Source organism: Anser brachyrhynchus (assembly GCF_964034855.1).
Source record: "Anser brachyrhynchus genome assembly, chromosome: 1".
NCBI classification, from domain to species: Eukaryota; Metazoa; Chordata; class Aves; order Anseriformes; family Anatidae; genus Anser; species Anser brachyrhynchus.
Window position 1 is genome coordinate 133073796 of NC_137694.1, and position 27354 is coordinate 133101149.

General features: G+C 41.2%; 1 protein-coding gene and 1 long non-coding RNA gene across 3 annotated transcripts in view; both read right to left on the reverse strand.

Moving 5' to 3' along the window:
- Window positions 1-27354, reverse strand: part of FRMPD4 (FERM and PDZ domain containing 4) — a 314212-nt gene that overhangs the window by 223815 nt on the left and 63043 nt on the right. The window lies entirely within an intron of this gene.
- Window positions 85-19137, reverse strand: LOC308177483. Its single transcript, XR_013939159.1, has 3 exons — window positions 8267-19137; window positions 7301-7388; window positions 85-4921 (listed from the first exon to the last, which is right to left on the reverse strand). It is a non-coding gene; the product is annotated as an uncharacterized lncRNA (long non-coding RNA).

A 27354-nucleotide genomic window follows, 5' to 3' on the forward strand; every position in this document is an offset into this window, starting at 1 on the left:
TCAGGCAAAAAGCATTTGGACAATGCCCTCAGCAATGCTCCTTAACTTCTGGTTAACCCTGAATTGCTCAGGCAGTTGGACTCAATGATCCCTCCAGCTGAACTATTCAATACAAATTTTGTGTTACTTGATATTTGCACTGGTTCTGCTCACCTCAGCAGCATTATGTGACAGCCCAGACTAATTAATTTGTCACCACGAACCAAAGCTAAGATTATGCACGAAACCAGCACTTAAAGGACAAGAGGGAAGAGTAAATCATTTTATTATTATCTAGAGCTGAAAAAAAAGAGTTTCTGAATCATGGTCTAGCTTTCGAGTAGTCTGGACAAAGCTTCATAGTTTCTTTCAATAAATTCCCACATCACAAATAACAAATGGTGACACATCTTTAGCAAAGTTGACCATACCCAATTCTAAGTTCACCAAAACCAAAGAACAACACGAGGACAGAGAGCATCCCGCTGCTCATCACTTCCAAGGGCACAAAGAGGCAGCCTCAGGAGCTACCAATCTCCTGGCCTCACCTGAGCACAATGGACTAAAACCACAGGTACCTTGGCATTGCCTTTTTACCAAAACCATACGCACTAATGACAGGATGGAAGAAAACAGCACTACTGCCTCTCATCACCATTTCCTCCAACCTCCATCACTTTCTGCAGGCAGGCTCTTCACTTATTTTGCCTGTTTTTACATTTCTTCTCCGTTTTCCATCTTCCTGCTACTGAAGCCTTTGTTCACCCCTATTTTCCATGATTTTAGTCTCCTCTCATGTTATTTTTTTTCTAGTGGTTTTCAACAGCTCATATGTTTTTAAGGTATGATTCATGTAATAATGAGGATTGCTCCTGATTTCAGCCAACAGCAACCAGGAATATGTATAAACATTCTGCTTTTGTTCTCAATAGCAAGCCAAAAAAATCAGGTGAAATTTAACAAGGTTTCAAGCTGAAATCCACATCAAGCATGCATATCACTAGTGCCTCGTCTGTATTCTGTGGTTGTGGAGACCTGGCTTTCAACCTCTAACCCGTTCTATTTGAGCCTTTCAACCTTCCCTCAAATTTCAGCAAGTCTCTTTTCTTTACACTCATGGAGTGTCTTACCCCAGAATTTATTTCCTACTTCCTTTTCCTTAGTAAATTACATATATACATACACAGAAACACCTAGGTTGGCAAAGACCTTCAAGATCATCTAGTCCAACCATCAGCCTGACCTTCCTAGTCCCATCACTACACCATGTCCCTCAGTACCACGCCCACACGTCTCCTAAATGCCCCTAGGGATGGGGACTCCACCACTGCCCTGGGCAGCTCATTCCAGTGTACAGGCCAGCTGCGGAGCCAGGCTGAGTGAATGAAGCCACAGCAGGTGCAAGCACTGCTGAGGGCCCACAGCAAACCTAGAACGGAATCCAGCAACCTGGGGCCTCGCAGGGAGACTTGCAGCAGGTGAAGTACAGTTAGCATCAGCCTGGGCTTGTGAACAGCCCTAACACCCCTAGCAGCTGCAGGTTGAAAATTAGATCTGATATGGGATTAGGGTTTCTTAGAGTCCTTGGCTGAAAATGCCACCATCTGCGGAGAGAGCCAAAGAAGTAGCATACAGTAAATATTCCGGCTAATTTCAATAGGCCTTAGAACATACACTTTTCTAATACTGTAACAAAGAACAAAATAATTTGCCTCTCAGAAATGGCTGAAGCAAAGTCTTAACTAACAGCCAGACCACAGTTTGAAATAATTCAGCATAAAATTAACACATCAATGCTCTATCTGACGTCTTCCACCTGTTCAGGTCTTGCTATCCTTGGCTCCCGACCTCAGCAGCTGTACTCCAGTAATTCTGGCTTCAAAATTGCCTGGGCAATGTCTCTCCAGCTGAGGAAAAAATTGCCTTTGCTTTGCCACTGGTGTGTATGGGGAGACACAGCAGTGTGGGACTTTAAGCAGCAGAACTGTTTTGAAACAGTTGCCGACGTAATCGTGGAAAGAAGTTGGTCTCCCATGGCATTTTTGAATTGTGAACTTCCAATTGTGCACCAGTACTGAAAATCTGAAAGAGCAATTTAGCAGCACTGTTTTGCCATCAACTCTCGGGCTGTGGTCATGCAAGCCCCTGCAATACTGAAGTCAAGGGATTTTTTCCATGCATTTCTCTGGTGCAGAATCAGAGCTCGTCTCAGCAACAGTCAGTTATTCCAATGCTTCAAGACTTTTGCAGGCAACTTCCTTGTTCTCTGTCCTTCAGGCCTACTTAGAGGGACAAGAAAGCTCTGCCTCCTTTCTTTCAGGATCCCTCCATGCCTTTGAAGTCCCCCTCGCCACTCTCCCCCAGGCCCCTCTGAAGTGCATCTCCTTGTTTCGCTCACCAGAAGCAAGAAGGGATGCAGGCTTCAAGCCAGGCACATCCCCAAGCCCACGACAGGGGATCAGGCACCATCGGGGGAGATGGGCAGAGGCAAGACACAGCCTTATATACCCCATTAAATTAGTCATCCTATGCATTTTAAGAGTGTTAATTAAAATAATAAGCCTTTTTTTACTCAGGCAGGTAAGAGTCACCCTTTATTGTAGTTGAGCTGGTGTTTTTTACCTTGTGCTTCATGCTCAGCCACATTCTGCTGAACTTAACAAAGGAGTATTGTGCACAATGTGTCAGAGCACAGGGGGACAGAGAAAGAGGCACGCCTTCTCATCAGTTTTTGATTGTGAAATACAGTGTAATGGACCCTCATTAATTCAATTCATGCTGGTAAGACCAACACTGAATTATTAAATTATTGTGAACAAGTTCCAGAACAAATAGCATAAAAGGATTCTTAACTGCAAAGTATACTTTGCTCATTTGTGTTGACAGCTGTAACATAACTATAATTATTTATTATACTCTGTAAATTACAATCTTTTTTTTTTTTTTTAATATGAACCTTCTACATAGCACCAGCCATTGCACTTCTGTTGAACAATGTTCAAACCTGTTTTTAATTGCTTTTCATGAATTCTTAAGTGAGAAAATTAGCTGAGTTGTTCTGGCATATGTAACAAAGGCACTGACATAGTAAAAAAAAAAAAAAGGAATAATTTGTGCCAATTTTCTCATTTTTATTAGGAAAATCTCTTATACGAGATACTTCATGACACACTTTTTCCATAAGATGGAAGGGTCTGGAGGGGGAGAGAAGATACTGGGGTGTTAATAAGCTTGTTATTAGCCTGATGGCAAAAAGTTTATACCTATTTATACTACAAGGCCTACCAAGGGAATCTGCAAACTCAGATGGGAAGACAGTACTTAGCAGTAAGCAATACTTCATTAGCATTTCAATGCATATGTTACTATCTTCCCCCCCTTTTTTTTATTCGATGGCAATACATAAGTATCACTCAGACAAAAGATATAATTTGAATTCTTTCTGCACTTCTAGTATGACAATAAATCAAATACACACCTGAATCTGGCTTGGACCAGAACAGCACAGTTGAAAGAATGGTACAAAACCAGTGTCAAGCCACCATCCTAGTCTAGAGTTGAAGAAAGGTTACCTCACACCTTGCAATTGAGGCTGGTATCACCCAGGGGAATCAGTAAAACTCAACCATGCGTCTTAGGAAGGGTAGCAGTTATATATTTGCATGTCTTTTGGGAGAAATGGCTAATTAGGGAATGGCACATTGTACAGTGAACCTGTTGTTAAGAACTGCCATTGTATTTCAGACAATGAAGACCAAAACATTGGCAGCACTAAAGGAAGAAATGCAAATCATTATGCTTCAATGTCCTTGAGTGCAGTGCTTTTTATGGCTTGCTATCCTTACTTTAAGGAGCCAGAATCGACTCTGTTGGAAGGAACAGGTTTAGTCAAAACACAGCATTCCTTTTTCAGGTGGTGTTAGAAAATAGGCCTATTTCCATTTCTTACCACCTTCAAATGAGAATGAAATCTATGCTGTTTAATTATACTTCCATACTACCCAGCAGCCCCCTGACTACAACCAAGCCATTTTTATGGTGCATCCATATAAAACACTGCACTGTAGCCCAGCAATCCAGTGCTGTAACTAGTTACATAAAACTGTTGCAATTGTCTATCAGGTGCATGTTAGCACTGAACACAGCAGGCCCCTCCAAAAGCAATACTCCCCCCTCCGACAGAAGTGAAGCACCGATCAAAGCAGTTTCTAGAGAAATTCCAGTGGACTCAGGTTACTATATAATGTCTGATGCTGCTTAAGAGCAAAAATACAAGGAAAGAAGTCTCCTTTTCCCTGGAAATTTTTGAATATTAAAAAACAAACAAGCAAGCAAAGCCCTTCCCTATCTCTAGGCTGTCAGACAGAGAGAGCTGCCAGGAGGCAGACAATAGCAGGGAAATGGGCTGGAACCTGGAAAGGTTACATGCTACATTTATTTCCTTAAGGCAGGATCAGCTTTACCTACATCACTCTGACAATTGACTAACTTATCCTTAAAGGCCCTTAAGGATGAAACGTCACCTGGAAATATAACTATGTTCGCTCCATCACTCGGATGGCGAACAGAAATGCGAAACAATCTCAGACCTCTGCAAAACTGCCTGTTTGGGAGTGAATTGGTCGCAACTGGAAGGAACTTTTCCAGCTTTAATATGTTTTACTTTGTGTCACTGAATCCAGCCTTCCCTCCTCCCACGTTCACTACATTATATCAAGAATCATACCAGATGTTAAGAGAGGAACCATCTACTGCATCTAATTTTCTTCTGAAATACAGTGATAGATTAACTTGGTGTAAGGTCTTTGTTCTCCATCAGATTGCTTTTTTCTACGAGTCTTCAAACAGCCTGTTTTTCTCTAACATTTCTGTAGTAAAGGAAGACAAGCCAACTGGTCTACTGCTTCTTCAGCTTTCACTCTCCTTGGGTGGAAAAAGAAAACTGAGGGGAAAAGAAAACAAAAACCACGAAGGAGAGCGTGAGCAGCATGCCCCTTTTCTCTGCCCACCTTCCTTGACCTTTACCAAACCTCAGCTAGCTACTGAAATGAGAAATTCCAGAAATACGTATTATTCCCCAAAGCAAACCCTCCTCCTACACAAGCTGCTACCACACAGACGAATCTCTGGCTCAGACTGTAAGCCATTGCATACTATTTTCTATTTGAAGTTATCTGCACCTGCTAAGGCTGGATGGTACCCTCTGCAAGTAGAATACGGCCAACATTGAACAGAAAAGGATTTCTGGTGTGGATGGATGTGCCTTCACCAACATGCTGGATTGCTTTACGTCACCTTCTCTAAACTACCTCCCCTCAACTCGATTTTAAAATCTACAATACCATCCACCTTTCTATCTTCCTTTTAGGTGTCATGAAACCTGAAATGGTCTGTACTGTGGCACTTCATGTGCAATGCATCTTTTGTCATATCCATTTTATTTCACTTCTGTGTACATAAGCAGTGCTTGCACTGCTTGTCAAAGGCTTTTAATTGTATGTATTTTAAGATGCTTTAAAAGAAAAACACAAGTCTGACAGAAGCAGTAATGACTGTTTTTTCACTTCCACAGAGCACTCGATCATACTTAACACCCACTGGAGTATTTGCAGGCTTTGGAAGAAGAGGGCCTAGATGTTATTGTACTAATGTAAGATATTTGTCATTGTGAAGGTCAGCAATTCTTTCTACATTACTGAAAAATACCACAGACTGTACATAATCATATGCTTTGTTATAGAGCATTTTCTAATTGTCATAATATTCTATTGTCTGCTCCAGGATGAGTAAGGAAAACCAATATCCCTGTCTCTTACAGATACATCAAATACAAGCTTTTTAGTCAGCATATACAACTGCAAATCATTGTGCTCTAAGGTCCATTGAAAGACAGTACCATTTGCAGTGCTTTTACAGCTTAGCATGTAGAGAAGAGGTGAATTACTGTTGAGTGTGTTCCTGAAAAGACAGACAACCAACACTTTTCCTTTTGTCAATGAAAATACAGTAGTTGTAGTATTTCTCTTTGCATGATGACAAAAATATTAAACTTTGAGCTTTAAATTCCTGCTTTGAGGGATTTCTCCAGGCTTAGTGCAACAAAAACTTAGACTCATTTTGCAGACACTTTTCTTCTTTAATTTTCTATAATTCCTGTTCCAGCTCTGAGTGATTCAAAACAGCAATGTGCTTCTGAAGAAAGGCACACGTATTTTTTCTGTGCTTATTGCTAACAAGTAATTCCAAGATATTCAAGAGATTAGTGAATATGGACTAAGTGCAATTTAATGAGTAATAACTTGCAAAAAGAAAATCTTACATTTCCGAAAAACATGCTGCATAAACAGAATGTTTCATTTACTATTAATATTGAGGAATACAGAAAGAGTTTCATTATGGAATATATTGGGTTGTAGATACTGTAGATACTTCCTGAATAAATGTGTTACTTTACTTAGAGTATCATACTTAGATATAGATACTTTGAGTATTTCTAAATTTTTAGAGTATTTATACTTATTAATAATTATTTTAGAATTACCTGAAATAATAAAAAAATCCAAATACACTCAAGTATTTTCCACAGACATCAGCAGACTGGCACAGACTCTTATGCCTGCAGAATTTGTCCCCTTGAAAAGATACTCCATCATCATCACCAGATGTTTTTCCTCACAAGATTCTGGGATCCGTGACTTTCCTGTGCACGTCCCCACATTAAGGAAACATTCTTTCTGAAGTGTCTCCATTGCTGTCTGGCTGTTTCCCTGAAGGGCACATACTTTGCCCAGTATAAGCACATTATTACTGTTGAGTTCTTGAGAGTGAAACTTGTAAGAAAAATACCCCTAAGCCCAGAGAAACCCAGGAACCCCTAGAGGAACACTAGTCACAAGCCAACATTGGCCACAGGAGCTGACCGCAATGAAAAGAAGGAAGTGAAATTGAAATAATTTTCTTAAATGTTAAATTTTAAACCTATACCTTCAGAAACAAACTCCAAGCAAATATATTACCACCAAATGTAATTAGAGACCATACCTTCACTGATAGCTACATATAAATACAGTATAACAGAATCATTTACAAAATTTGATAAAAAATGATTTGATTTAAAAATAAACAAATAGATAAATAAGGAGATGCCTTTTCTCCTCTAAATACAGTTTTTCACTCTCCTTTTCAGAGGAATTTCAGCCTACTTTCTAAAGAAAAAAGTCATCAAGCTGTAGAATGGATAGATATTAATTGGGAAGATAGGCAATGCTCATGTATAAGACAATGAATAATATAGTTTAAGAAAAAAAAAAAAAGCTATTACCTGGATCTGAAACTGAACTTCTCAAACTCAAGAAGCTAAAACCAAATGTGTGCAGCATTTGACTTTTTCCCTGCCTCTTTCAGAAAGGCTGAAAAGAGATTACAATAATGTTGAACATATATGTCACATGTGAAAACAAATTTTTCAACAGAGAATTACGTGACACCATTACATGTTATTTCCAATACTTTCAAACTATCAAAATGAAAAGTCAGTCACACTATTAGTTCAGATAAATTGAGAGACTTTCCTCTACGTTTGTTTTTTTTGGTTTTGTTTTTCATTTTTGCATTCGGTATGTACATATTCACTGACACTTCTGGACACATTTTAATGCAACACTTTAAAACTAATATCAGAAATATAAAAATATGGCCAAGTAGTGAAAACGCTGTTCATACAATAGCGTTCTCCAACTTTTCTCCAACTTGCTGCCAAAGAAAAAAAGGTTTGTTTGTTTTTAAGAAGTACAGTGCATGCTTCCAGGAAACCAAGAAACCAGAGTCAATGGTCTGACGACTAGTATACCGTAAATATTTTTGTTTTCTTCCTTTGGAAACTATCTGCTTTCTCAACATAGTAATGAGGCATATATTTCAGAAATCTTTATAAAAATGCACATGCACTCATATGTATATATACAGTCAGATTATAGAAATTTGTTTTCTGTGTTGGACTGACTTTGCATGTATATTCTCTAAAGAACTAGCAACGGTTCAGACAGCTCCCAGTCAGACAGTAACCTGGTGCGCTGCACTCCATATAACATAGCCCTGCTTACACACGTCAGATGCTGTTCCGAGAGTTTGTCCTCCTGCCTGAAGGTCAAGCCCTTTCAAGCTACAAATGGCCAGTACAGCCTGTCAGCGCACCAACACCAGCCATGAAAAGTTCCCATCTGCTGCTCCAACCACCCCATACCCAACCTCCCCAAATAATTCATTTCTAACAGGAATCAATTCTTACGCAGGAGCACAGAAAATAATATCATCAAGTGCAAGTGTTAGAATGCTTGCTTCTTTCACTGAATCCAGAGTAATTTCTAGGCCTCTGTAGCTTTGTATTGTAGCATGAAAGCATGTCACAAGGAGCTGGATCTACTGTTGTGACGCTGCAGGGCATAGGATGAAGCTGTAGGGAGAAACAACAAAGGAGAAGAGCTACCAGATGGCAACCACGGACTTAGGACACTGCCAGCTATCCCCTCCAGCATATTTTACGTACTGATGGGTACAGTCACTTACAAAATTGCCAATACAACACGTCTGCCTACACTCACCTATGAAATGAGTAGAGGTCGAATTTTACCATCACATGAATTTCTAACGAATCTTGTCTAGATTCTTTTTTGTGATGTGGCACTACTTTATCTTACTGCATAATTTGACAGAATTCATCTAACGAACATGACATACAAATCTTGAGTACAAGCTGAAAGAGAAGTAATTACAGAAAAGAAAGCCTAAAATATGGAAGGATACAGTAATATATTCAACCCTGGAAGAAAGAGTAACTTGCATGCCAAGAAGTTATAAGGCAGCTTGAGAATGCAAACTGGCAATCAGCATCAAATACTTAATGGGATCAGAGTTTATAAAAGCTGCATACTTACGGGTAGGTCACATCTTCCTTACAAGGTATGTTAGACACAAATTATAAGGAGAAAAACTTTTTTCTTTTGTAAAATCTTTTAAAAAGGGCTGTATCCATTTTCTGAAATTCTCCCAAAAACATGTGAAGAACCTTTATAAGCCTTTCTGTACCACTTAAAAAAAATATTTTTTCCCCTTTTTTCATTTCCTTTTTTTCTTTTTTCTTTCCTCTTTTCCCCATTTCTTTAAAGGAACAGGACTGCACAGTTTGTATTTAAATAAGCAATTAGACATTACAGAAAAAGATATTTCAAACAATATCCATCACAGATGAAGCTCGAAATCTTTCAACACCATTAGACTTGTTTGCAGGAGTTCAAAAGATTTCATTCATCCCCAGATGTTGAGAGGGGTCGTGGAATAAATAGACTCATTGGATTTCATGTAACTACAGAGCATACAGTAATTCTGATTCTCAGTCAGTCCAAATTGTTATTACTCAATTTACTTAATTTGAACCAAAGTAACTTACGTCAACTGGGGATATGGTCTAGAACCTATTTCACCTGAACTGCAGCAGAAGCTTTTTCTAAATGCTTTAAGACAGAAAAAAATTACTTTTTTTTTTTTGATCAGAAAGAATGTTTTACAATAAATAAATCCATGAACGTAAGCATTCTGCTTTTTGCCACGCAAGGAAATACGGTAAAGAACAACGATTTATTGGCTTCTGGGGTGCAGAGAGTTACGTGGAAAGCCTTCGGGTTTTCTTAGGACACATACAGTCGCCAAGCAGTCAGGGAGGCTGACGAATCGTACTCAGCTCTGGCACCAAAGCTGCACCATACAGCGGCATTCAGCACCGCAAAGAAGCACAAATGATCTGTGACAGCACTCTAAATATCAGCATGCAAATAAGACACCCTGAGCAACCCTCTCCGCTTCCAGATTTGCCACGTTGATTACAGCCTGAAAAAATTCTTTAGAAAGTAGGCCGGGTTCTCAGCTGAACTTGGCCACAAGCACACACACAATCTGTCAGGGATCAGCAGCACAAAGAAGCATAGTCTCTTGGGTGTACAGCCGGGCATTCATGAAGCCTGCAAAGAGCACAAGGTATCGGGCTTTAAAAATAGCCAAAACAAGAAGCTGCACCACAATCACAGCTACTTGAGTATAATTACCCCAATGGAGAGATGCCAAATTTGAGATTAGAACTCCTTGTAACAAAGCATTTGTTTTACTATATGTTAAAATTAATATAGGTGCAGAAGTGACATAAAAGTCTCATGATGGCACACGACGGGCTGGATTATCTGATATCCTAAGAAAATTTACAGATGTAGAGGAAGGAGATTGATCAAGAATCCCTGTCCTAGATGCAACATGAACCCCCACATCGCAGACAGCCCAGTCAAGGTGCTGCAGTTCACCTGCTAGCAGCACCCTGTCATACAGCACCTGTAAGCTCACCACCTCAAAGACATCCCTGACAACAAAGATTGCACAACTTCTCAAGCAATATTTCCAGTTATCTAAAGAAAGGAGATGGAAAAAATATTTTGCTGCAATCAGTCTTTAAGCCATTTCCCTGGCACTGTACAATCTTCTGAATTTCAGAACATGCCAAGCAGCATCATTTCTTTTTCGTGGCTCTAGTATCTTTGAAAGAGCCCTCAGATAATGAGTCATGAGTCACTCTAGACATCTACAATCCATTATACCAGTACTGTTCGCTGATGTCCCTTATGCTTTAAAAATGCATTAGCGGAAAAATGTTTATTCCCACCCTCAACCCGACTGACCTTTGAGATGATGAGGTTTCTCTAAACCATAAGCTTCATAACGCCTCTTCTACACTGCCTGTCACATGTCAGAATTCAAAGCTCTGTACTTCTAAAGAGGTCTCCTGGGAAGATCAAAAGCCCATCCCCTGCTTCTGTAGCAAATATTAATACATATCTAAAATCTCATTTCGACTCTGAAGACAAACGTTAACAAACGTTTTTGTTCTCCAGTTGAGAATAGCAGAGACAAACAGGCATCAGACTACTCAGTATTTACTACCATTACTGTGAACTTGCGGAAAATGGTGCCCTTGTCCTGACAAGTTTCATTTAAGGTCACTGAAGGTAGCTTGTTAAAAAACACCAAAAAAGCTGTTGAGATTCTAGAGGCAAAGCGTGTGAAATTGAAAATCCATCCTTAAAACAAAATTGTTTACAAGATCTTGCTAACTCGCCTCTAATGCCAAAAGCATAGCACCATATCAGCACGTCCAGCTTTTAGAAAAGTCCTGCTCGCTCAGGAGTGTAGCATCTGTCCCCTCTGCACTCCACACCAGCTCTGTGACACGAGTGTTTCAGAAAAACATTTGCTCCTTTTGCAAACAGTGATGAGCTGGAGAAACAAGGAAATGAGCACAATCCACACAAAATCTGTTGCAAACCAAAAGGGTTAACTTCCATGAACTTTTCTCCTTAAAAGAAAAAACAATGAAGTACAATGGGAAAGCAAAAAGTCTTTTTCGTGCCTCTAATTCAACAAAACTACTGAGCACAGCAAATACGTAATCTTAAAATAAAACTAATGACAATGTGTCTATTCACAGGCTTATAATTAAGCTTATTCTTCAGTGCTCTGTCAAATCCTTGATGAATGAGCAAATAAAATATAAGGAAAAATGTGTACTGTCATAATAAATTATGTTGTTAGAAAAAATATAAATATTAAGTTAAAGATTCTCTGTATCAGAGAGAGTTCCCAAACTTTTTTTTTTGTTAAATTCTGGCCAATTTTACTTAATCTGAAGTTAAAAAAAAAAAAAAGCCTTCCAATAAAAATGCTTTGCATTTTACCTTCTGCCAAATCTGTTCCAGCAGCTTAAGACTTCGACTTTCTTTGATGTGCTTGCACTGATGATAGCTTAAGAAAGTCAAGAAAGTCTCTTAGCAGAAGTATTAGGCAATTAATAACGTTTTATCTTGTTCTTTTCACATAAAAAGGTGAACAAGAGTTAAAAGGGTGGAAAACACTATATTACAACAGCACACTTACCACATTCTGTAGTTGATAAGAACCTCTAAAATTAGGTCTTATTAATGTTCTTTTTCTTTCTAAGTTCCAGTTCCATCATTTACATGATTCCTGTTCACTATCTAATATAGGACAAATAACAACATTTACTACCTTAAATACGTACTCTAACAAAGTCTATTCAACACCTGTTCAAGTTTTGATCTGTTACTCATGCAAACAGTTGTTCTTAAAACACAAATCTCTATTTGAACTGCTTCAACTGGTGAGACTGATTCAGTTCATGTCATCTGCAGATTTCTGCGCTGCAGGTTTTCCAAACACGTGAAATCATCTGTACAAGGAAGCAAAAAGAGATTTAGGCTTTGGAACGCCTAATAACTCCACAGAATTTAGGACCTCTTATTCTGCTTCACTTAACTGTACTTCAGTAAATAGGATGTTTTTGACAGTCTGCCCACAAAGCCTTTCAATTTTGAAAGATGTAATTTCATAAAGAACTTCAAGGTACCAAAACCCCCCCATCCTCTGGTGATTTGTGGTCATTTAAAAATAGCTATCCCTCTCTCCTCCAAAAACATTATGTCCTGCTTTTCCAGAAAAACCTCATACAAACAATAACAGGCAAACTGGCTGCGTATAAAAAGATAGGATGGCTATATACAAAGTGCTACAAATGCAGAATATAAATGAATGAATACAGATGTGTTATCTTCCTCTAATTCTGTGCTATTATAGTCATTTTAAATGTTACTTGTTACAAGAGAAAGCTTGAAATTTGGAGGCAGATGCATGCTAATTTTCAGTCAACACTCTCCATTTCATTGTATATTATTGGGTTCATTGGTTTTGTTCGTTCCCTTTTCCTAAGTGAGGTTGAATTTTTACAATTACACCTTTTATTAGCAAGGTATCCACACTTCTCTACGCAACCCTACTGCTTCCGTGTTTAGGCATGGCCCTATGTGTAGCCATGGAAACAGTGAAGAGCAAAATAAGATGGCATTTCAAACAAAGTTATTTTTCATTATTCCTTCCAAGCAAGCTACAACACACCACTTATTTGTAGTAGCCTGTAGTGCCCTGTATTTGTGTTGTGGTAAAATCTTCACTAACAGACAATGGCAGTCAGTACATTGGAGAGTGGTGATGGAAGAATCAAAGCATGTATGCGATACCCTCTGTCTGAACCTGAGATGTTTCTCATCAGGTGCAGAAAACAGTTCCAAATAAAGAGAAGAGTATCGGAGGTTAAGCCACAAATCCCATAAGTCTATGTAGATCTAAATTGCCTCTTAATGCTTTTAAGGATTCTTCTTCCAGCTTTGTATACTTGTTCTGTATAGTTCTGTATACTAACTAGATACATAAAAATACGACACATGGTAGGAATGGTAGTTGAAATTCCTTACAGACTCAAAAAAGAAAGAAAAAAGGAATGGAGTACTTCCATCACTAAATGGCAAAAAACAACTGGCAGACAATAATGACAATCATCTAAAATTCACCTTCACCACCACCACTCTGACTTAAGAACAGAAAGTGATCACAGGAACGCTGGAATGGATTGTCTCAGAGCTGGCCAGTAAGGAGCACTTCAGACATTACAAGGCTTAAACAAAAAAAAAAAAAAGCATAATTCATGTTCCTGATAAAAATACTGTGATCATCTATACAGGTAGTCAGGTTATCCAATAAATGTCCATCATTCCCCAAGGGAACTTTCCATTGAAATTTATGGACATTTCAACCACACAGATTTTTTTTTCCAAGTTTGGGGAAAGAAAAGAAGAAGCAAACATCAAGAGAGCTATTAATTCAGTTTTACATTCATTTCCAAAAGATATGATAAATGTTTATTACTGGTTATCTATTGTAATGCATGTATAAACTACACTGCTCATCCTTTTTATTATTCTTTTGATCACCCACAGGACAAGTCAGCTAAACAGCAAAGTAAGTGTTGAAAGAGCAGACTTTCCAGGAGAGAGGAGTGTACTATGCTCACAACAGGAGGCGAGGGCCATCTACATGCAGGCAGCTTCTGCTTCCATTGAATGGAAAGGCGAGTACTTGTAGGGTGGTTACGTGGCAAGGTTTTGGTAGCAGGGGGCCACAGGGGGGGCTTCTGTGAGAAGGATCTAGAAGCTGCCCCATGTTTGGTAAGGGCCCCACTGCTGACCAGAGCCAAGCCAATAAGTGATGTTGTTTTGCGCCTCTGTGAGAGCATATTTAAGACAGGGAAAAAAAAAAAAAGAAAAAAAAAACACTGTGCCACACAGCAGCTGGGAGAGTGAGAGGAGTGAGGAACAGCCTTGCAGGCACCAAGGTCAGTGAAGAAGGAGGGGGAGAGGTGCTCCATGTGCCAGAGCAGAAGTCCCCTGCGGCCTGTGGTGAGGACCACGGTGAAGCAGGCTGTCCCCCTGCAGCCCATGGAGTACCACGGCGGAGCAGGGTTCCACGCTGCAGCCCGTGGAGGAGACCACGGTGGAGCAGGTGGACCTGCACCGACGGAGACTGCGGCCTGTGGAAGACCCCCGCTGGAGCAGATTCCGGGCCCGACCTGTAGCCTGTGGAGAGGAGCCCACGCAGGAGCAGGTGACCTGGCAGGAGCTGCTGCCCGTGGGGGACCCAGGTTGGAGCAGTTCGCTCCTGAGGGATGGACCCCGTGGTACGGACCCATATCTGGAGCAGTTCTTGAAGAGCTGCTGCCTGTGAGCAGCCCACGCCGAATCATTTCACCAAGGACTGCATCCCGTGGGAGGGACCCCACAGCACAGGGGACGAGAGTGACCAAGAAGGAGCGGCGGAGAAGAAGCGCTATAGACTGACCACAACCCCCATTCCCCCCTTCCCCTGCGCCACTCGGGGGGAGGAGGTGGAAGAGGGTGTATGGGGGGAAGGTGCTTTTGGTTTCTTTCCTTTGTTTCTCGCTTCTCTAGCTTATTAGTAATAGGTAATAAATCTTTCTATCTCCCTATGCTGAGTCTGTTTTGCCCGTCACGATAATGACTGTGCGATCTCCCTGTCCTTATCTCAACCCTTGAGCCCTTTGTATCGTATTTTTCTCCCCCTTCCCCTTTGAGGAGGGGGAGTGAGAGAGAGGTTGTGGTGGAGCTCAGCTGCCCACCCGAGTAAAACCACCACAGTACTGGAACACACAAGTCAGCAGAAACTGAAGCACAAGGAAGACCTCGTTGGCACTAATGGCACTGTGTCCCCTCTCTCTGCTGAGCTATGTATTGAGCTCTCACAACTCCTACCCTTCAGATGTTTCTTGGTCAATGGTGTAGGCAGCCTATACAATACAATTAGAGATGATGTAGTGAGCAAGAACAGAAAGAGAACATCCAGTACGGACTTGGACAATGTTTCTATGTTGTCAGCTACAGCCTTTCTTTTACCCCTTCTCTAAAATACAAAACAAAACCAAACCAAAGCTACCTCCAGCATAAGTTAAGATCACTGTTGAAATGGATTTCAGAAGCATACTAAGAACTTTTTAAGCCTAACAAGATACTTTCCTAACACTCTGGATCCCACATGCCAAGCAAGTCATTCAGCAATTTTAAAAGGCAGAAGAGGATTTGTAGTCGGCACAGGAAAATAAGTGTTAGAGCATAATACTTACTATTGAAATCGAGGGACAATTTCCTTTCATGACTAGTGAAATAGAACATTAAACTAAGCCCCGTCTAACCAAATCCAACAAGAAGCAGCTACTTCAGCTGGGACTGCTAACCCTCCATATCTATCAGGGTTACTCCGTGCTTCCCATCATAATAGCCCTCTGCAACTGCTTAGCTCTGGCAACTTTACACAGCCAAGACTAGCATTTACTACAAAACACAGACCTCTTCTCAATCTGAGTTTGCCAGAGAATTTGATCTAAAATAACTCAAGTTATTTTCAGAAACCAAGGCTGGGGAGATCATGAAATTTGTCTGAAAAAAAATATTGATAGTTTTTTCAAAATGATTCAGACAGTTGGGTAGAATACTTAACCTCTTGAGATCTTTTCTAGCCCTCTTCTGCATGATCTAAACACAATTTTAACTAGTTATAAACCTATGCTATAATTTGCCCAGAAACTCCAGCTTCATTCATGATGATCAAGAAATTGGATGTCTATGCCTCTAAAATTTCCTCTATTGCTTGCTTTTTATTCTGCTCAAAAGATATCCATTCCAGAAACATTTCTTTTTGAGCATTTGTTGTTTGAGGAAAGCTGGTACATTTTTCTCCTTAAGGGGGAAGTCTGATGAACTGACTCAACTAGTAATGGCTGTTACAGATCTGTTTTTTGTAGTCTCCATTTGCCAAACCATTTGACCCATCTAGACAGATGGGTACCTCACTCAGTTCATGTAAGAGCGCTCAGAGCAGTTTCAGGTACTGTGAATAAACAATACCCAAGTAGAAACAGGAGTAGTGGGCACGTATTTTCATAGACCTCAAAAAAGTGGACTAATCACCCATTCCAATCTGAGCAAATGCCTCTAAGAAACAAACTATAAACATTTCTGTGAGAGAATCTGTCAAGGGATTCAGCAAATGTGTATCACAATCATAGTTCAGAAATTTTAAAAGGCAGTAATACCAAAGTAAGCTCCAGTACAGCCCCAATTTCACTTCTATAGGAGCAAGCTCTGTATCCATTCGTGCTCTCACCATCCAGTAGGTACTAGTTCCCAGTAGTAGTTCTCTGGCTGTTGCCATGCAATACCTGTGATTTATCTCAGGGCACTTTTGAGCCTTTCTTTCACCACCTTGCCAGTAATCCCTTCCCTGTCCATGCTCTGGCAGGGCAAGTTCTTCTTAGTTACACGATGCATCTTTAAAACATTGAGCTGCTGAAGTCTGAGCTGTTTCCATACTGGTCATAATGAAATGGACGTTCACAGCTAAGGCAAAATACATATCCATTACACAAAGGCGTTGTTATATATCTGAAGACTTGGTCTTCACCTCTTTAGGTGTAGTAACTCCGATCACCTATTATGGTTTCCAACTTAAAAAAAACCTCTTTTGGATCCCAGCTTATTTTTCTCGTTTCTTTCCGGATTGAAACTGGTCCACAGCTTCCTACAAAGTCTTATCAAAGCTGAACAGAACAAAATAATTACTCTGTATTTCTTAAATAAAGCCTTACTAAAACTTTAGTGTGATGTTCACGCTTTGTAATTACACGATATCCTTACAAAGTCCCTAAATCTAAATCAGGAGTCAGATTTCCTTATTTTTTTCCTTGGTCAATGACTTGAATACAGACCTTAGCAGAGCGCTGAGTCCCCTTTCACTGCCTCCTTCTGACATGCTCTAATCAACTCCAGAACAAGTGACACGCAGAGCTGACACTACAGAACCTGAAAGCTTTGTGTGCCTTTTCTGTGACACCAGCTTCATTATATATCTGGTCTAGAGATGTACTTGGGTTGTCTAATACAGACTTGTATTTTTATTGCATTCACAAAGACCTATTCCCCCTTATACCAAACAACTCATTTAGTTTGTTCCAGAGGTTCATAAATCATTTATCTTAAGACACAATTAATAGGCAAACACCTTGTTATCACCACAGCAAGCAGTTTTTATCCAACAGTTCAGAAAGACCGAACTTCCTAAAAAAAGAAGTCATAATGAATATGATGTGGCCAACAGGGTGCCTGGCTGAAGAGCACTGTCACGCTACGCACAAGGTGTCTTTTGGAACTCCACTATTATCCTGACCTCTTCAGTCTTCTTCCTGATTCCTACTGTCACAACAACAGCAAAGCTCCTAATAATAAATGATACACAAGCTACATCCACAGCCATGAGATCATAGTCAAACCATGCAGGTTAATGAAGTGAATATCACCTTTTAAACATCAGAAATTATTATTTAAGTACAAATTAGTGAATTCTGGTTTGATGTATTACTTGCAGCATCAATCACAGCTTCCAGTTCCTCAAAACAGACTTTAAGTTAAGCTGTAACAGCCACAAGCATCCTTCACCCTGCTTGAAAGATTCTTCAAAAAGTAAGTCTGGATGAATACGTTTGTATTTTTTATTTTAATTTAAAGTTTTTCTCTGGTTCACTTTAGGTTGCAGAACTATTATAAAGTACAAAACAATCGTTAATAAATCTACCCATATTTATTATAGTTTCAAGCTATGCTAAGATGGCTGTGGATAATCTAAATGAGCAGGATTTAAAAAAAAAGCGCACAGCTTAACAGTCATTTCTCCAGTTATGTCATCATCACAAGACTTTATTTTCAGGACTTCATATGGAAGGATGCTTTCTACTATGTTTGTTTGTTTGTTTTTGTTTCCAGTCTCTGCTGGAATGACACTGCTTGGCAAGATATTCATTTTTTTGCTAAATACATCAGAACTGTAGCAACTGACACCCCCGTCCATACTCAGAAGTCAAACAATATAAAAGAGCATTGATTTGCCTCTTCTCAAATTGCCTACTTGCCTCTTGCTATGGAAGCGCTCTCCAGAAAGTCAGGGAATGAAGCTGAGGAGAAAACCTGTGGGCTGTTTTCTTTCTTGCCAAACAGTTTGTGACGCGACCTTCAGCAAATTATCTCCTCAGTCTCAGCAGAACAGAGGTTAACGTGCTTGCTTCCTTTATGTGCTATATGAGGCCAAGCCATGATGATGCACGTTGCTCAAAGGTGACACACTCAATGGGAAAACTCACGCTTATCTCAGCAAGACTGAATGTTACCCTTGAGGATTCAAGAAGTATTTACTCATTACTCAAAGTGGCAAAAAAAAACTCAATACCTGTTGATAAAAAGACTGAAAATGGACTTTAACACGGTCAAGTGACACAGGAATGACAACTGAATTCAGCCATTCTTTATATTCAATACACTTTCTCTGAATACCATTCACGAGAAATGAAATTAAAGCCAACAGGTCAGGACTTCAAATTAAAGCAATAACCTGAAGAACGTTTGATGGACGTTTTCTATTTTGCTTTCTTTTTTGTAACTAGGTAACGAACAATACTGCTTCCATTAAAAAAAAAGTTAATTTTGTAAATGCCTGTAGGATGGGAGCCCCTGTCTCCACAAAGCACATAGCTTTAAGCTTTCTGGAGAAGACATCCATGCACTTCAGGTGACTGTTCCACATGGAGATAAGAGGCAGCAGATGCCCTCAAACAAGACATGAAGGTATGAAGAGCTTTCTCTCACAGAGAAAGCCAGACCCCAGCTCCATATCGTCAGCGCTTGTTCTTGTGGGGGACTTCAACTTCCCAGACATATCCTGGAAGCACAACACAGCCCAGAGAGAGCAGTCTAGGAGGTTTCTGGAGAGCGTGGAAGATAACTTCCTGACGCAGCTGGTTAGAGAGCCTACCAGGGGAGGTGCCCCGCTAGACCTTCTGTTCACAAACAGTGACGGACTGGTGGGAGATGTGGTGGTCGAGAGCTGTCTTGGGCAGAGTGACCACGAAATGGTTCAGTTCTCTATTCTTGGCGAAGTCAGGAAGGGGACCAGTAAAACCGCTGTCTTGGACTTCCAGAGGGCTGACCTTGAGCTGTTCAGGACACTGGTTGGCAGAGTCCCTTGGGAGGTGATTCTGAAGGGCAGAGGAGTCCAGGAAGGCTGGGCACCTTTCAAGAAGGAAATCTTAATGGCTCAGGAGCAGTCTGTCCCCACGTGCCCAAAGACGAGCCGGCACGGAAGCAGACCGGCCTGGCTGAACAGAGAGTTGTGGTTCGAGCTTAGGAGAAAAAGGAGGGTTTATAATCTTTGGAAAAGAGGGTGGGCCACTCACGAGGACAATAAGGATGTTGCGAGGCTGTGCAGGGACAAAACTAGAAGGGCCAAAGCTCATCTGGAGCTAAATCTGGCTACTGCTGTTAAAGATAACCAAAAAATGTTTTTACAAATACATCAACACCAAAAGGAGGACTAAGGAGAATCTCCATCCTTTACTGGATGTGGGGGGAAACTTAGTCACAAGGAATGAGGAAAAAGCTGAGTTCCTTAATGCCTTCTTTGCCTCAGTCTTTAGCGGCAAAACCAGTTGTTCTCTGGATACCCAGTACCCTGAGCTGGTCAAGGGGATGGGGAGCAGGATGTGGCCCTCACTATCCACGAGGAAAAGGTTGGCGACCTGCTACAGCACTTGGATGTACGCAAGTCGATGGGGCCGCAAGGGATCCACCAGACGGTACTGAGAGAACTGGCGGAGGAGCTGGCCGAGCCGCTTTCCATCATTTATCGGCAGTCCTGGCTATCAGGGGAGGTCCCAGTCGACTGGCGGCTAGCAAATGTGACGCCCATCTACAAGAAGGGCTGGAGGGTAGACCCGGGGAACTATAGGCCTGTTAGTTTGACCTCAGTGCCAGGCAAGCTCATGGAGCAGATTATCTTGAATGTCATCACGTGGCACTTACAGGGCAACCAGGCGATCAGGACCAGTCAGCATGGGTTTATGAAAGGCAGGTCCTGCTTGACAAACCTGATCTCCTTCTATGACAAAGTGACGCGCTTGGTGGATGAGGGGAAGGCTGTGGATGTGATCTACCTTGCCTTCAGTAGGGCTTTTGACACCGTTTCCCACAACATTCTCCTCAAGAAACTGGCTGCTCGTGGCTTGGACTGGCGTACGCTTTGTTGGGTTAAAAACTGGCTGGATGGCCGGACCCAGAGAGTTGTGGTGAATGGAGCCAAATCCAGTTGGAGGCCGGTTACTGGTGGAGTCCCCCAGGGCTCAGTGCTGGGGCCGGTCCTCTTCAATATCTTTATCGATGACCTGGATGAGGGGATCGAGTGCACCCTCAGTAAGTTTGCAGATGACACCAAGTTAGGTGCGTGTGTTGATCTGCTCGAGGGAAGGAAGGCTCTGCAGGAGGATCTGGATAGGCTGGACCGATGGGCTGAGGTCAATTGCATGAAGTTCAACAAGGCCAAGTGCCGGGTCCTGCATCTGGGGCGTAACAACCCCAAGCAGAGCTACAGGCTGGGAGATGAGTGGTTGGAAAGCTGCCTGGCAGAGAAGGACCTGGGAATACTGGTTGATAGGCAGCTGAATATGTGCCAGCAGTGTGCTCAGGTGGCCAAGAAGGCCAACAGCATCCTGGCCTGTATAAGAAGCAGCGTGGCCAGCAGGTCTAGGGAGGTGATTGTCCCCCTGTACTCGGCTCTGGTGAGGCCGCACCTTGAGTACTGTGCTCAGTTTTGGGTCCCTTGCTACAAGAAGGACATGGAGGTGCTCAAGAGAGTCCAGAGAAGGGCAACGAAGCTGGTGAGGGGTCTGGAGAACAAGGCTTACGAGGAGCGGCTGAGGGAGCTGGGGTTGTTTAGCCTCGAGAAGAGGAGGCTCAGGGGAGACCTCATCGCTCTCTATAGGTACCTTAAAGGAGGCTGTAGAGAGGTGGGGGTCGGTCTATTCTCCCACGTACCTGGTGACAGGACGAGGGGGAATGGGCTAAAGCTGCGCCAGGGGAGATTTAGGTTGGATGTTAGGAAGAACTTCTTTACTGAAAGGGTTGTTAGGCATTGGAATGGGCTGCCCAGGGAGGTGGTTGAGTCACCATCCAAGGAGGTCTTTAAAAGACGTTTAGATGTAGCCCTTAGTGATACGGTTTAGTGGAGGTCTTGTTAGTGTTAGGACAGAGGTTGGACTAGATGATATTGGAGGTCTCTTCCAACCTAGACGATTCTGTGATTCTGTGATATGGTGAGCCTCTGGGCTATCGGCAGACAATAAGATAAACAGAACATACCAAAAGGCCTCCAGTGTCTGAACGCTACTCCAGCAGTAGGACCTCATACCATCAGCCCAAGGGTCCCAGCAAACAGATTCCAGCTTCAATACCAGAGGTTTTGAAGAACAAGAACAAAATTCTGAAAGAGAAGGCTATTTGATAAGGCACAGGCAGATCTCAGGAAACATTTGTTTCTTGAAGCTAAGACCTAAGCTGTAACAATAAAATTAGTCCACTTCTCAGTGATCATATTCGTGGATTCAAACTTCACAGCTCACAAACCTCTACCTCACAAAGAACTCAAAACACTCCAGAATTAATAAAAAAATAAAAAGACCTTTGACTGTGTCAGTCTGAAATCCATTTTGTGTTCTCTGAAGTCCATTTACCTTAAGCCAAAGGAAGAAGGCAAAAAGCAGAGGCTACTACAAGAAAAACCCTACCCAACAGTGCTCTCTTAATGTGAAACTCTCATGCATACTAAATCAAAAAGAAAATACCATTAAAGGCATTCACAGGACTCATGAAAAAGAAATTATTTCATTACCTAAAAAGCCTATACTGAGGGATTGCATAATGTATAAGTAGAATTAGAATTGGTTATTTTTAGTATTAATTTTCTAAAGAAGATTCATGATTGGAAAGTGAAGTCAATGGCTAAAGTCTAATTATGAAAGATCAACAGAGCAAGAGAGATAGCAAACTTTTTCAAAATGTCACTTTCTTTTCCCCAATACTTAATAACTCTGAAATAAATTACATGCAGGCTTACATTACAGGCTTACAAAGTAAGAATTCAACGTATCTCATATTTATTGCAAACAACCAAGAAACTCAATAAACAGGGCAGCCAAATCACTACTCTTAAAAGTTACAGCACCTTTGGGTACTGAAAGTGGGAGGACTTAAGGAGACTGACTTGTACTCTAATAAGTTTGAGACCTTTTTTAAAAAACTGTTGAATTCTTCAGCTACAGCGTTTAAAAAAATCTAACAAAAAATATTGATTTAAAAGGGGCTTGAACTAGAACTCAGCTTGGATAAAAAGGTTTTCTTGGTCCTTTCAAAATGCTCAATTTTGCTAAACTTAAAATAAGTATGTGCTCAGTGAAGCATGACACCTATAAATAGATTCCTCATCAACATGCCATTCTGTTATCTATAAAATGTTAAGTTTGAAATTATTCAACAGGATAACAGAGAAACCAACTGCTAGCAGAGAAAAAAAGGGGGGGGGGGGAGGCATACAAAAAAAACACAAAATATTAGTATACTGATTCACTTATAAATGATGGAGCAACAATAACACAGGAAAAAAAATAAAAGTACCACTTTCCTACACTGACTGGTATTTAATTATTTATTTTTACTGTGAAGGTAAAAAATGAATGTACTAAAATTAATATGTCAGAAAATTAGAACCAAAGATTCTTTGAAAAGCTAGATAAGAAAAATATATTTAATACAACATGGATGCGGGGGAAAATTTTACTTCAACCTAATTCCAAAAATTTTCTGGCAAGATTAAAACTTTGATTAATAATAATTCTCTAAAGGTGAATGACAACATGCAACATTTAATTGTCTGTATTTCTAGCAATATCCTACCACCTCCACTGTTTTCATTAAATTACTCAAAAAAAAATGGCTACTTAGGTATCTAATGATACAAAAAGCGGTAATATATAATGAAGCCAACAAGTTCAGTGGTATGGATCACTGAGGACAGTAATTGGATTTCAGTAAACCACATGTCTATAGTAGAGAGCTACAGATTTACCAAAAATTAAAAAAAAAAAAAAGGCTACATTTACAGATTGATGAACTTCAGTCTGAAAAATCTCTAAACAAGACTTACTGATCATAACAGCTTACCAACTTAACAAACTCCTTAAGAAAACCCAAAGGGAAACAAATGAAATCTTGAATCTATACACCTGTATATTAGAGAGATTTTATTACCTCTGTTGTTGTCCCACTCCCCCAGGACAGCATCAGAGAATAATATCCAATTTGGATGCTCACATATTGAAGAGGAGTTCAGAAAAGAGGTATGAGAATAACTGAAAGGACTGAAAAGCATGTTTTACCACGAGCACACAAAAAACCATACCCTAGTTAGCTTTTCAGAAAGAAGACTAAGAGGTAAGCTAATACAAACAGAGAATAGAGGGCTCTTTAAATCAAGTTGTAACCATGCTGCCTCAGACTAGAAAAGGTTGCCATGTATTTAATAATGAAAAGAAAAAGAAAGCTGTGAAATTATCTACCTTTTGGAAGTACTTAAAGAGGAGAAACAAAGGCTAAAAGGCAGCTAGCTTCAAGAGAACTATTTAGAACACGCAAAAGGAATTGAAAGAGCACTAACATGGACTTTCCCTTTCTCCCTGCCCTGTGCTATAACTGACCAGAAGAACTAAGATGACAGCTAAATCAAACAAAAGAAAAGCTTTGCTACATGAAGATGTCTTAGTTAACCCACTGCAGTTATCAAAAGAAAAACTGAAGCTGTCAGCAATCACACAGTATAAATAAAGATGATATGCAAATATATTGATGACAGCAACAGTTGAAACAGTATTCACACAATTGGTTGCATATTAAGGCTTTTTTTTTTTTAAACAAAGTCAGCTAAAAGATGAATGTACAGAAACCAATGGCAATGCAATCTTTTTTTTTTTTCCTGAAGGCATTAGGCCAGCTGTGATTCTCTGCACAAACCCTTTGAGATGCATATTTAAATGAATATTTATCATTTTTTGCACTGAAAAATATATTTAGCAAAAAGCAGCAGATGTGATTGCTTTTCCAGATGTAGATTTCTGTCATAAATCAGAACTCAGTAGTGAAGGTGGCCAGCCTCGCTCTACTCCTGGGCAGGTGGGCAGATAACCCCAGCCCATCGGCTGAGCCAGATGGTGGCACCAATGTCAGCCCTTACTGACCAAATATAGGGCCAGATGTTTATAAATAGGAGACACAAGCATGCACACATGGAAACCGAAGTATCAAGTACTTCAAGTCCCAAAATACATGTGCGTAAAACAACTTAAAAAGCAAACCACTCTTAAATTCCTATGAAAGCAAACAGATGTTTTAAGGTGGTGTCCTAGTACGAGAGGGGGATCCACACACTTCAGAGCTCATAGCCCCCTATTCCCAAGCGTTTTGGTACTTAGAAAGGGCTACCAAGACCAAACCAAGCAGCAAAGCTTAGCGTTCAGCAAGCCTGACTTCTACATCAATGCTGTCAGTGTATTAATGTAGGCTGGGTGCCCTGAGGCTGACGGTCCACCTGGCTGGGCATCAGTACTGCTCCTCTAGGAAGCCTTTGGAATGGACTGCTTAACAAAGCCACCTGCCCCATAACGAGGTCCTGTAGAGCTTTCTGAGGAAAGATTCTTGAGTCATCAGACATCAGCTGAAAGGTACATGGATGTACAGTGTCAGCCAAACCAGGCACAGCAAAACCTGCCACCATAGCTGGGTAAGAACATACTGAGATTGTATTGGGAAGGAGCAAAAGTCCAGGTTTTCTCCCTTTCTCAGAGTTGAGGTTAGCCTCCAAACCACTGGGAGGCGCAATCTACCTCAATTCTAACAGAGAGCCTCAGCATGGAAAACTCCCACCTATTTGTTATGGAAAACACGCACAATACCAAGCAGGAAAGAAATCTTAGATTTGCCTCAAGATAAATAATAATAATAATAATAATAATAATAATAATAATAATAATAAAATCTTTATGATTAAAGCCCCCCAAAACTCATAGAGCTACGAAGTTGCAAACTTTAGTAATGACCCAGCACAAGCGCTGCTACTACTGTATTATTGGAATTTGCAGCCTCTTCTTCCATCCTCCAAAATCCCAGATTTTCCTGACATGCTTCTACTACAACACTCTTACCTCAAAATCTTTATGCACACAAAGTCTGTGTTGACAAAGTCAAGCTTTTTACTTCAGAATTGCCCAGACATTGACCTTTATTTTGTGAGACTGCTCTGTAACATGTTCTCAAGGGAGATATTACAATTTCAGTGTTAACTGCCTCCTAGTTTCACACCATCAGACCTATAGGAGTTGCATACCATCTTTTGCTATCACTATGGAGTGGCTGCCAATATTTTAGGGTGCACTACAGCATTATTGCTTATAACTACCTTTAAAAAACATACAGTACAAGGCTGGTCAAGTATTGCAACAGGTTGCCCGAAGACCTAAATTAGCACAGAGCCCAGGGCATTTCAGACTCAGGACTGACCTTGCTTTGAGCAAGAGGCTGAACTTGATTCCTCCTGAGGCCCCTTAGCACCCTGAATGATCTCATGGCTGCTCATTTCAGTCAATGCTGCTGACTCCACTCCCATAACTACATACATTTCATACATAAACTGGCTGCAGTAGAGAGTGCAGGTACCTTGGCAAGTTTCTCTTTCTCAGATAACGATTTTTGCAGCTCCTGCTAAAAGCACTGTCACTTCCAGTGACACATGACGTATTTATCCTCTTTTAGAGCTTCTGCGAGAGAGCGGTTTCACAGAGCACATCGCCAAAGTGAAAAGCATCACATACACCTTTCTATTTCTGTACAGAACTGCTACCCAGCCTCGTGGCCCATGGGCTGCCAAGCAGCTGCTCTGCCAGCTCCCATGGCCGTATGCGGCAGAAAGCCCGAGCAGCAGGCAACTGGAATTGTTTTCTTAAGGACACTCAGTTTCCTCTCACCTCTCCTCCCCTTGTACATATTCCACATTACCCCAGTTTTCATACAGATCTGGTTCTTTCCTCTGGCAGCCAAAATGGCCAACCACATCCTGGGGTGCATCAGGCACAGCACTGCTAGCTGGTCAAGGGAAGGGATTGTCCTGCTCTGCTCTGTGCTGGTGTGGCCTCACCTCAAGTACTGTGTGTGGTTTTGGGTGCCACAGTATAAAAAGAACATAAAACTATTGGAGAGTGCCCAAAGGAGGGCAACAAATATGGTGGAGGGTCTGGAGGGCAGGACATATGGGGAGCAGCTGAGGCCCCTTGGTTTGCTCAGCCCAGAGCAGAGCAGGCCGAGGGGAGGCCTCATGGCGGCCTGCAGCTCCCTCACGAGGGGAGCGGAGGGGCAGGCGCTGAGCTCTGCTCTCTGGGGACAGCGACGGGACCCGAGGGAACGGCATGGAGCTGGGACAGGGGAGGGTCAGGCTGGGGGTTAGGGAAAGGTTCTGCACCCAGAGGGTGGTCAGGCACTGGGACAGGCTCCCCATGGCAGTGAGCATGGCACCGAACCTGCCGGAGTTCAAGAAGCATTTGGACAAGGCTCTCAGACATAGGGTTCGATTTTTGGGTGGTCCTGTGAGGAGCCAGGAGTTGGACTCAATGATCTTTGTGCGTCCCTTCCAGCTCAGGACAGAATCAGGATCAGAAGATCCCAGCTAAGAGTAATATTTTCTGTTCTCCCTTCATGTGTAGCCAGGTAAAATCCAACACAGAATAACTGCCATCTTTCAGATTAAAGGCATTATTATAAACAAAAGGTTTGAAAGTAATCAGCAACAAGAAGTCCAGCCCCAGCTACACAGTACGGTCTCAGTTTTAAAAATATTCACAGAAAAACAAACAAAAACCACACAGATTCAGGAACTGGCTAGCTCAAAGGCTAGTAAAGTATCAGGGTAGAGAATCGGTGCACCCTATTCATTTAACTCAATTTT